Here is an 8,885-nt window from a genome sequence, read left to right as displayed (position 1 = left end):
ACTCAGAGCAAACAAAAGTAAGTGGGAATTCATACAACTTGTTAAGCTGCAGAACTTGCTGCAGGAGCTGTAGATGCTAAAAGCTTAAATGGATTCAAAAAGAGTCTTGACAAATTCATTTAAAAAAAAAAATCCATTCATCAAGCACTCTCACACAAAAAGATCTCATCTTTAGCTTAGAAAGCCTCCAAATAATAAACCACTGAAGGTAGTAAGAGCATTCTGAGGAGTCATTGCTATATGTTTTCCCTTATCCTCTACCCTACATATACACTCTTGGCCAATTTTGGGACTGGGCCTGTGATATGACTCAATATGGCCAGACTTGTGTTTCTAATTCTATATTCCCTTCTCTGGAAGTAATTGATACATCTCCCTGATCCCTCCAAGAAGGTCAGAGATCAAGCAATAAAGAATCAATTAAAAGTCACATAGCTACAACCCAATTACCTATGTTATAAGGTTCTCTCTCATGTAAGCAGCATTTTAAATATTTTTCCAATAAAACTGTTTACACAATCTTACAGGATCCTAGCATTCTTAAAATAAAACTTATTTGGAACCTTTCTTGTGGAAATCTCTAATATATATATGAGATGCTCCCTATGTTAGATGTATTTCAATCCCAATATACTGTGGTAGCATTGCTCAAAATGCAGCCAAACCCAAGCAAACAACAATTTGAAAACTCAGACGCAAGGTGGTTGTTAAACAGCGGAACAAAGCTGTGGAGGTCTGTCTCTCACCATCTTACTAAAGGTCCTGGATATTCTTAAGTGTCTTAATCTCACTGCTGAAGAACTGCAATATCCCACTTTATTTCAGGGCACATCCTCACCTCTGGAAGCCTACAAATTAGAACAATTAGAACAAGTGAAGTTCATTTAGACTGCTGAAGCTCCGGACACTCTTGACTTGATCAAAATGTCACCCCCACCATGAACACAGGATGCACCTTAATAGCAGATCCCAACAGTGTTTTTAGAAAGCTGATGCAAACTACAGCTTTTCATCAGGTGAGACAAAACTGGATATCTGCAAAAATATAGGAAGTAACCCCAGCAAGCTGCAGTCTAGAAATCGGTTAAATCTCCCTTTCTGATACTTGAATGGGAGGAACAAAAAAAAGTTGTAAATAGAATTTAAGCATGACCTGGCACCATGAATGTCAGTTTGAAACAGCCCACATAGAAGCAAGTTTACTAGCATTAAGCTGAAATGAAACTCATGGAGTAGGGAATAAGAGGATAACATAGCAAGTAGGACTGGGAGTGCTTAAGAGAGAAAAAACAGTGGGGCTTCCAAGGGCAACTGAGCAGCAGAAGTGGGGCTCAGTCAATGCCAGCATTAACTGCAGGTACTCAGTGTCCCTCATGGTTTTACAAATCTCACCTGCTTCCAAGGAACAGTTCCAATTATAAAAATTAAACCCTTCACATTAAAAAAAAAAAAAGTCTTTGTATAAATAAGTTGTACCATGCACCAGCATTCTATTAATATGGTAGATATGCCTATGACAGTATAGGAAACAAGTTGGTTAAGAAATACAGTGCACTGGGCTAACCATGCTTCAGCCCTGGAATGCATCATACCTCCTGCTGAACTTGAAACAGCAATTAAAAACAGTAAGTCATACACTGTTAGGGTAGGTCTGACATCAGGAGCTTGAAAGGTATTCAGTTGTTCCTTGTAGACACATATCTTCCTTCATTGCCTGCTTCTGCTGTAGCAAATCCTGCTTAGATAGCAGGCTCAAATCCTAGCAAGTGTGGCTTAAAGTCTCCTTTTCTATGACATATTCTTCTCATAGACATGCAAGCACATCAACCTTAAAAATTCTGGATTGTCTTTTACAGCACCTCATTTCTGGAAAAAACAAAAAACCTGAAGGTGAAGTTGCACAATACTAGGACTATTTTTCACCCTTAAAAGGTCTCTATTTCATTACCATTAACGACTGATGTGTCTGCGACTGCAAAAAAAAAAAAAAAAAAAAAAAAAAAAGTGCTGCAATCAAGAGAGACAAGTCCAGATTCTCTGCTACCACCAGGCTGCACTAAACAGAGCATACAAAAATATACTAGATATGATAGCAGAAGCTCCTTGACAGCACTACTATGCAACCCGGTTGCACAGCCAACTGGACTTAGCTCGGCCTCCACAATGACTTGGAAGTATCGGTGTATGACTTAAGCAAAACAAAAACAAAAAAATCCCAAACCATAATTTCATATTGCCAGAGACTGTATTAGCAAACATTACAAAGCAGTGAGTGATTTCTGTGTCAAAACCACCTATCTGCAGGGAGAATCAACACAGTTACTTTATGACAACAAATCATTAGGCATGCACAACAGGTAAGAATGCCTGCAGTTTATCTGAACCTAAGCCTCTACTATCAGTCTCAGCAGTAAAGCTAGGAAAAAAGGGAGGAGCAGAATTTGAGAGGAAAGTCTATTACCTTCCAGTCTTCCTGACAGAGTTGCTCCAATTTTTGATCCAAGGAGGAAATTAAAATCCAACTCCAAGAAATCCCTCTCATAACGCAACACACATAACTTCTACCAGTATAAGAGAGAAACATTGTGGTCTGCTTACAATAAACATTTGCCTGCAATTTAAGTATATCTACCTGCAAATTCAGTATAGATCCCTTTTTGCAAAGCTTGAGCAGTCAGCTGGTAGCTGAAACAAATATGTCTGAATAAAAGCAAGAACTAAGTAGGGGTTATACTTATGATGTCAAACCAAATACTGATCCCAAAGTGCTTCTGACACCTTCAGGAACATCTCACAGAGGCATGTTTTCACCAGCAAATCCGATCCTGGACCAGTTTGTTTAATTGATCCTCAGTATAATCCAAAGGGTCCCTTTAAGGCAACTCCCCTCCCTTCCGCCTGGAGAGGGCTTTTGTGGGGAGCCTGTTATTCATCTTCCTTCAAAGGTGGCCACTCTGACTCCCTCTTCTCTTTACAGCCATGGACAACAGTACCTATCTTGAGACCTTATTCTTGGAGAACAGTATTTTACCTTGAATAACCTACTCAAATAGCCATTTGGTAAGCTGATAACATCTGTTACTTCATGTTCTTGTATGTAACCTATGTGGGGGTTATTAAAATGCTCACAACTTGAGGCTAATCATTTTAAACATCCATACCAGGGAAAATAGTGCTTGTCTCATCCATTAAAGTCATTATATCATAGAGGCATGTCACCATAATTACAAAAGATTAAATAAACTCATCAAAAAGCTATCCAGAGGATAGGAACACAACAGCAAGTTCCTGCTCAGAGATGACATTGTATTTGATATTTCGATTAAAATTCTCGGAGATGGACTATTTTGCAGGGAAATCCACATATTTATAGATCTGCTACAAAGACTTTGCTGCCAAGAGCTTTCTGAAATTTAATAAAAATTAGGATAAGCGGCAACTGCCACTTGCTGCACTGACATGTCATATCAAACTAAATAAGACTAAAAGGGACATTAAAATTCTTCTAGTTTTCAAGCCTACTGCTGATCACAGTAGAGATTCTGTTTATAATTACTCAGAAGAGATTTCCTGGGACTGACAGAAATGTTTTATCATGCCAGCTCTTAGTCACTTAAAAATCATCTCTCACCAGCACTTCTATAGCTATTTTTCCTGTTTTTCTGAGAAACTCTCTTACATACTTGAAGCATGCTCAGTGGAGAACACTCAGCTTTCCTATGCCCACTGTTTTTGGCAAATTTACAGTTACTTTCTCTGATCTGCAGTCTTACAATTTTTTGGTTTGCTGACGGCTGCTGACTTGCCCCAAGGTGATGTCCTCATAGCTGACCCACTTTTTCTTCTATCCTTCAGAAATCCCCGTACATTCTCAACCACATCCAATGGTTCTCAGAGCTTTTTCCTCAAAGACAAAACTCAAGTCCCCAGAGGTGTAAAACTTATTTTAAGATTGGAAGCTCAAATTCCATGTTTATTTGAAGGGTCTACAATTCTATAGGAATTTGTTTCCTTTGTAGTTGAGTGAAAGATAATATTAACAAAAAACAATAACATCCAGACAGGTAATGGCTGTTGCCCATGTCTGTTTCTCTCTATGCCTGAACATCTTAAAAAAATATATATGAAAACTCTTTTATATGCAAGCAAGGTCTGTTTTGTTCTTTCTGCACTGCTTTGTAAGTTAGTTTCCAAAGGAGAAATGGTGGTCTTGCCACTACAAGATTATGGAAGAGCTTTACAAACTTGTCTTGATTGCCTCTAAATAAGCCATTTCCACATGTGTCAATGATGGCATCTAGTCCACAACTGTCAGTACCTGCTTGCATTTTCCTAGCCCATGCAAATAATTATTTCCTATCTGTAATCTATGATAATAGGTTTTTTCTATCTGCTGAGTTTAACAGTTGTATGAATATGTATCTTCTAATTCTGCCATTAAATCTTTCAAAATATTACACTGGATCACTGTTCTTGACAGAAAAGTCCCTTGAATATTATTCTTAGCAAAAACCACTCCAAAATGTGTTTTTCAGACAACTCGTTATAATATATACATCTATTGTGATCTTTAATTTGCCAGAGCTGTACTAGGTAACTGGATACTGAGAATTTCCTATTACAGAACACAGATGGTCAGAATTTGTTTCTGTTAAAAAGCAGCATAAATCAGATGCTATTGCTATCTAAAATGAGATTTTTTTACATGAAAATAAGACATAAGGTTTCAATTCTGTTCATAACTATATTAAACTTATGGAAAACTACATTAGGTACCTGAGTGGGCAAGTGCTAACCATTTTTCAAACTGATCTCTACCTAAAAAGGGTAATTATGCATTCTAAGTTCAACATGCCAGGGTAAGCTGGCTACCAGAGAGCATTTTTAATGATACTCCACAGACAGAACAACTGCTACTTCAAATCCAGCTGAGGCTGGTCAGGGTGAGGAAGGAAGAGAAATCATTTAATCACAATGAGAAAGACAGATAGCAATAGCAAAAAAAAAAAAAAATGTTTGGCAAAAAACAGCAACTGCACTAAAAATATCAGCTCCTGAGTTGGCAGACAACTTGCAAATAGGCTGCAAAGACCAAAGCAGTCGGATACCCCTGAGGCTTAGAACCCAAATGCCTCCTGTCATTTCCCTTGTACTAGCTATTGTAAGAATGAGAAAACACTTGACTACCTGCACTTTGAATTTGCACCTTTTACCCCTTTTTTCCTGCTAGCTCAAAAGACAAAGCCCCTTAAGCCTCAACTTTGCCCAATACAAGTACACTATCCTGGGTCTCTCTAGATACAGGAAGCAAAGAGTCAAGAAAAAACAAGAGTCAAGCAAAACCAAAAAGTGCATCTTACACAAAATGCCTCTCAAAACTCAAGCTAAGACATCTAGGAACAAGGCATATAGGTCATGCCTACAGGCACAGCATTGCTACAGATACAAGCAGAGAAAAGCAAGGCAATTGTGTCCTTGTCCCTTGTCTACCACTGGTGAGACAGAGAGTGGAATACTGTATAATGCCAGCATCCACATCTAACGGTCACTGAAAGGCTGAAAAATGACTTTCTAGCCACTTAAAAAACTAAACTCTTTAAAGTGTATGTATCTCATCCAAAAGGCAAATAAGAGGCAAATTAATTTAGTGTAGAAGTATCTCCCTATGGAGAAAAATTAAGAAACTAAAGGGCTCCCCCTGTCTGGCTCATTTTCTGCTGGAAGTTGAAGCTAGACAACTCCAATTTGTTTTTCCTGGCAGTTTTCTTTTCCTTATGGAAAGCACCTAGAACAAGGGAGATGGTACTTTCTAGATCTCTTGTTCTTTTCAGATCAAGGCCAGACACCTTTCAAAAGATATGCTTTAGCTGCTATAAATCCTACTTTTTTGATGGGGGGAGGTTAGCTCTTAGATACTAACGAATAACCATTGAGAACCAGTGGCACAGTAGTACACCACATTACCTACAGTCCCTCCTCCACGAGGTCTACAAACATACATTGATCCTGGATCCACAGCTTCAGGTTCCTGGTTAGCCAATCTAAAAACTACCTGCAATGAAGAGAAACAGCTCCCCTCTCCCCTGCCACCTGTGAGCTCTTGCACCCAGGACCCCGCCATGAGAAAGTTCAATGACCTGTCCCAGCAGAAAGTCTATTCCTCTTCCTTATCATTATGGTTATCTCCTTGGCTTAAAGCTCCTTTAACTGATCCATTGTAGACTCAGTTAAACACAAGTGCCAGCACAATGAAGGAGCAGTACCTCAGATCCATTTCAGCTTCTGTCAAGCTGCACGCCACGTCTCTCTTGATAGCAGGAAGCCCTCAGCCTTCCACGAGATCACAGGATGCAGCCACTTCTGTTTCAAAGCAGTGGAGTAACTCTGTCTGAAGCCAACTTTTCTTTTCAAGGAAAGCAAAATTTAAAGGAACCAGTTAGTTTTGAAAACTTATTTCATAAACCCTAAACTAGTAAATTTTAGAATCTAAAGCATCTAGATTCTATTTAAACAACTAAAGACATGTAATTAAAACACAGAGTTCTAAATCTCATAACACAATGTTGTCCCAAAGATGCCTCCTATTTTCTGAATGAAGTATTTTGCACAGTGACAAGCTAACTCTCTCTCCTTCATAAAATGAGGGAAGCAAAACATGCAATTTAATGAAGCATCCAATTAAAAGGAACATTGGCCTAACACCTACACGAAGGTAAAAACTATACAGCTATACAACTCCCTTGTTTGAGTGAGCAAAGCAAGCACCAGGAATTTAAAGGATAGTTTGCCTATAGGTCAACAAGACTGTGGAGTTCCGAGTCCCTAACTCCAGAAGTGAACCACAAAAAAAAGTTATGCTAAGAGAAGAGGGAAAGAACAGAATTAACTACCCCTTATTTTTCCCTTCCAGTCCCCATTACCTCTAAAAAGGCCTAGAGCGGAGCTGGAAAGCAGGCAGCAGTCCAGCAGAAAGGTGAGACAGTTACAGTCTACTTCAAATGCTGCATGTACAGCTACGTACCTCTGAACAGAAGTTCATGCACACATGCACCTCAGTCCTCAGAAACAAAGTATTGCTTTTTCAGGTTAGGGATGGATGAGCTGCAACAATTCAGGGTGTTGGGGAGGGAGGAAGAGGAACTTCAGTTATATTCCTACCTGCAGACTATCAGTGATGCCAAGGCGGGGAAAACATCATGTGGCAACAGGGCTTTAAGCTGACTAGCAATGGTCCTGTTGGTGAAACCTTCTCATCAGATGATGGTAAGCCATGCTCTAGCATCAAGAACTCCCACTTGGGAAAAGGGAGGAAGAGGAAGGCTGCAGTGATGGCTCACTAAACAGACATTTAGAAAGCTGAGTTTGTGAGGTGAGAGGACAGCATGGAGACCTGCTAGTCAGGTATGAAAGTGGCATAGAGGATATTGGAAAACAGATTCTCAAGAAGAAGAACTGGTTGTATAGACCTCAAACATTTCCCCCCCTCAAATAAGTTCAGCATGGAGAAGATGAACAAGAAATGACTGTTCATTGCTTCTTCCAATGTATCAAACAAATGGCACCAGGCAACTCTAGTGGGTGGCAAGTTTGAAACAAATGCAAAGCATAGTACAGCTGTGCAGTGCCCTGCTATTCAACACTGTGAAGATTAATGTTTACACTGGGTCAGAAAGCAACTAGACAAATACATAGGAGAAAAACAACCAACCAACAAACCCCCCTCCCACAACCAATGGAGGACAACTGAATACAAAGGCAAAAATCTCCGGCACCAAGTCACTGAACTGAAAATGACTGGGAGCTGAGAAAGGACTCCTGGAAATGGCACCATCCCACTGACTCTAAACTCATGCTCCTCCCAGGCATCCAACAGTGGTCACAGTCATAGACAGGATAACGCGCTCTGTGGTCTAATCCAGTACAGCCATTTTTATATTGCACCAGGGAGCGGCTGGCAAGCAAGCTCCATATGGTTTCCAGTGATATAAAGGCCAAGAATGATAACCTGGACAAAATCCCAAATTCTGTAATTTCTGATGCAGGATAGGAAAAAAATAGGAAGGAATATTAGAAGGAAAAAAAAAAAAAGCCAAGAGCACTTTCAGTGGTATGCAGTATTTAAATGGGACCCCCAAAAATGAACAAATGCAGACATGTCTGCATGTTTGTACAGAAACAGGCCTCAGAAGTAAGATGGGTGAACTAGAAAACACAGATCCAAGTAGGAATATTTAAGCAATAGGTACCTCAGGAACTTGATAAAAGGATTGCATTCTCCGGCCTTCCAGGGTGCAAGGTACATAGAAAAAGACCAGCTCAAACAAGAGGAGGAACAACACTACTTACTGAAGAAAAAAAAAAAAAAAAGACTCAAATGAGATAGATAAATGAATTGTATCAAGCCTAAGTGGAAAACTGTAGTAGTAGAGCTACACCATCGACCATCTGACCAGAATAGTACAGCAGCTGTGATTTATTGAGGGAGAACAGAGAGGTTGTGAGGTTACGAAATGCATAACAGTGAGTAACTTCAATTTTCTCATGGAGATCAGGACATGCAACCAAGACGAAATTTTAAACAGTAACTAGAAGCAGCTAGTCATAAATTTTTGAGAGAAAAAGCAATACCTGACTTCTTCTTTAGGAGTGCATGGGACCTGGTTCAAAATATTACTGAGAAGCATTCTGTAATATTAACAATGATATCCTCAAACTCAGAATCTTTTTGGGGACAAGAAAAATCTGCTACAGCATTGATGGTTAAGTACTATATAAAGGACATTAGAAAGAGCAGTCAAGAGAATAAACTGCTTGCAGGGGGCAAAGCTATTGCTTAGACACTCTACTGCAGTCAGAGCAGAAGTATACCACCTATCAAAAAGACC

Source organism: Apteryx mantelli, chromosome 3, assembly GCF_036417845.1.
Source record: "Apteryx mantelli isolate bAptMan1 chromosome 3, bAptMan1.hap1, whole genome shotgun sequence".
Taxonomy (NCBI): Eukaryota; Metazoa; Chordata; class Aves; order Apterygiformes; family Apterygidae; genus Apteryx; species Apteryx mantelli.
The sequence above is the reverse complement of the archived record's forward strand: the minus strand, read 5'-3'. Positions refer to the sequence as shown.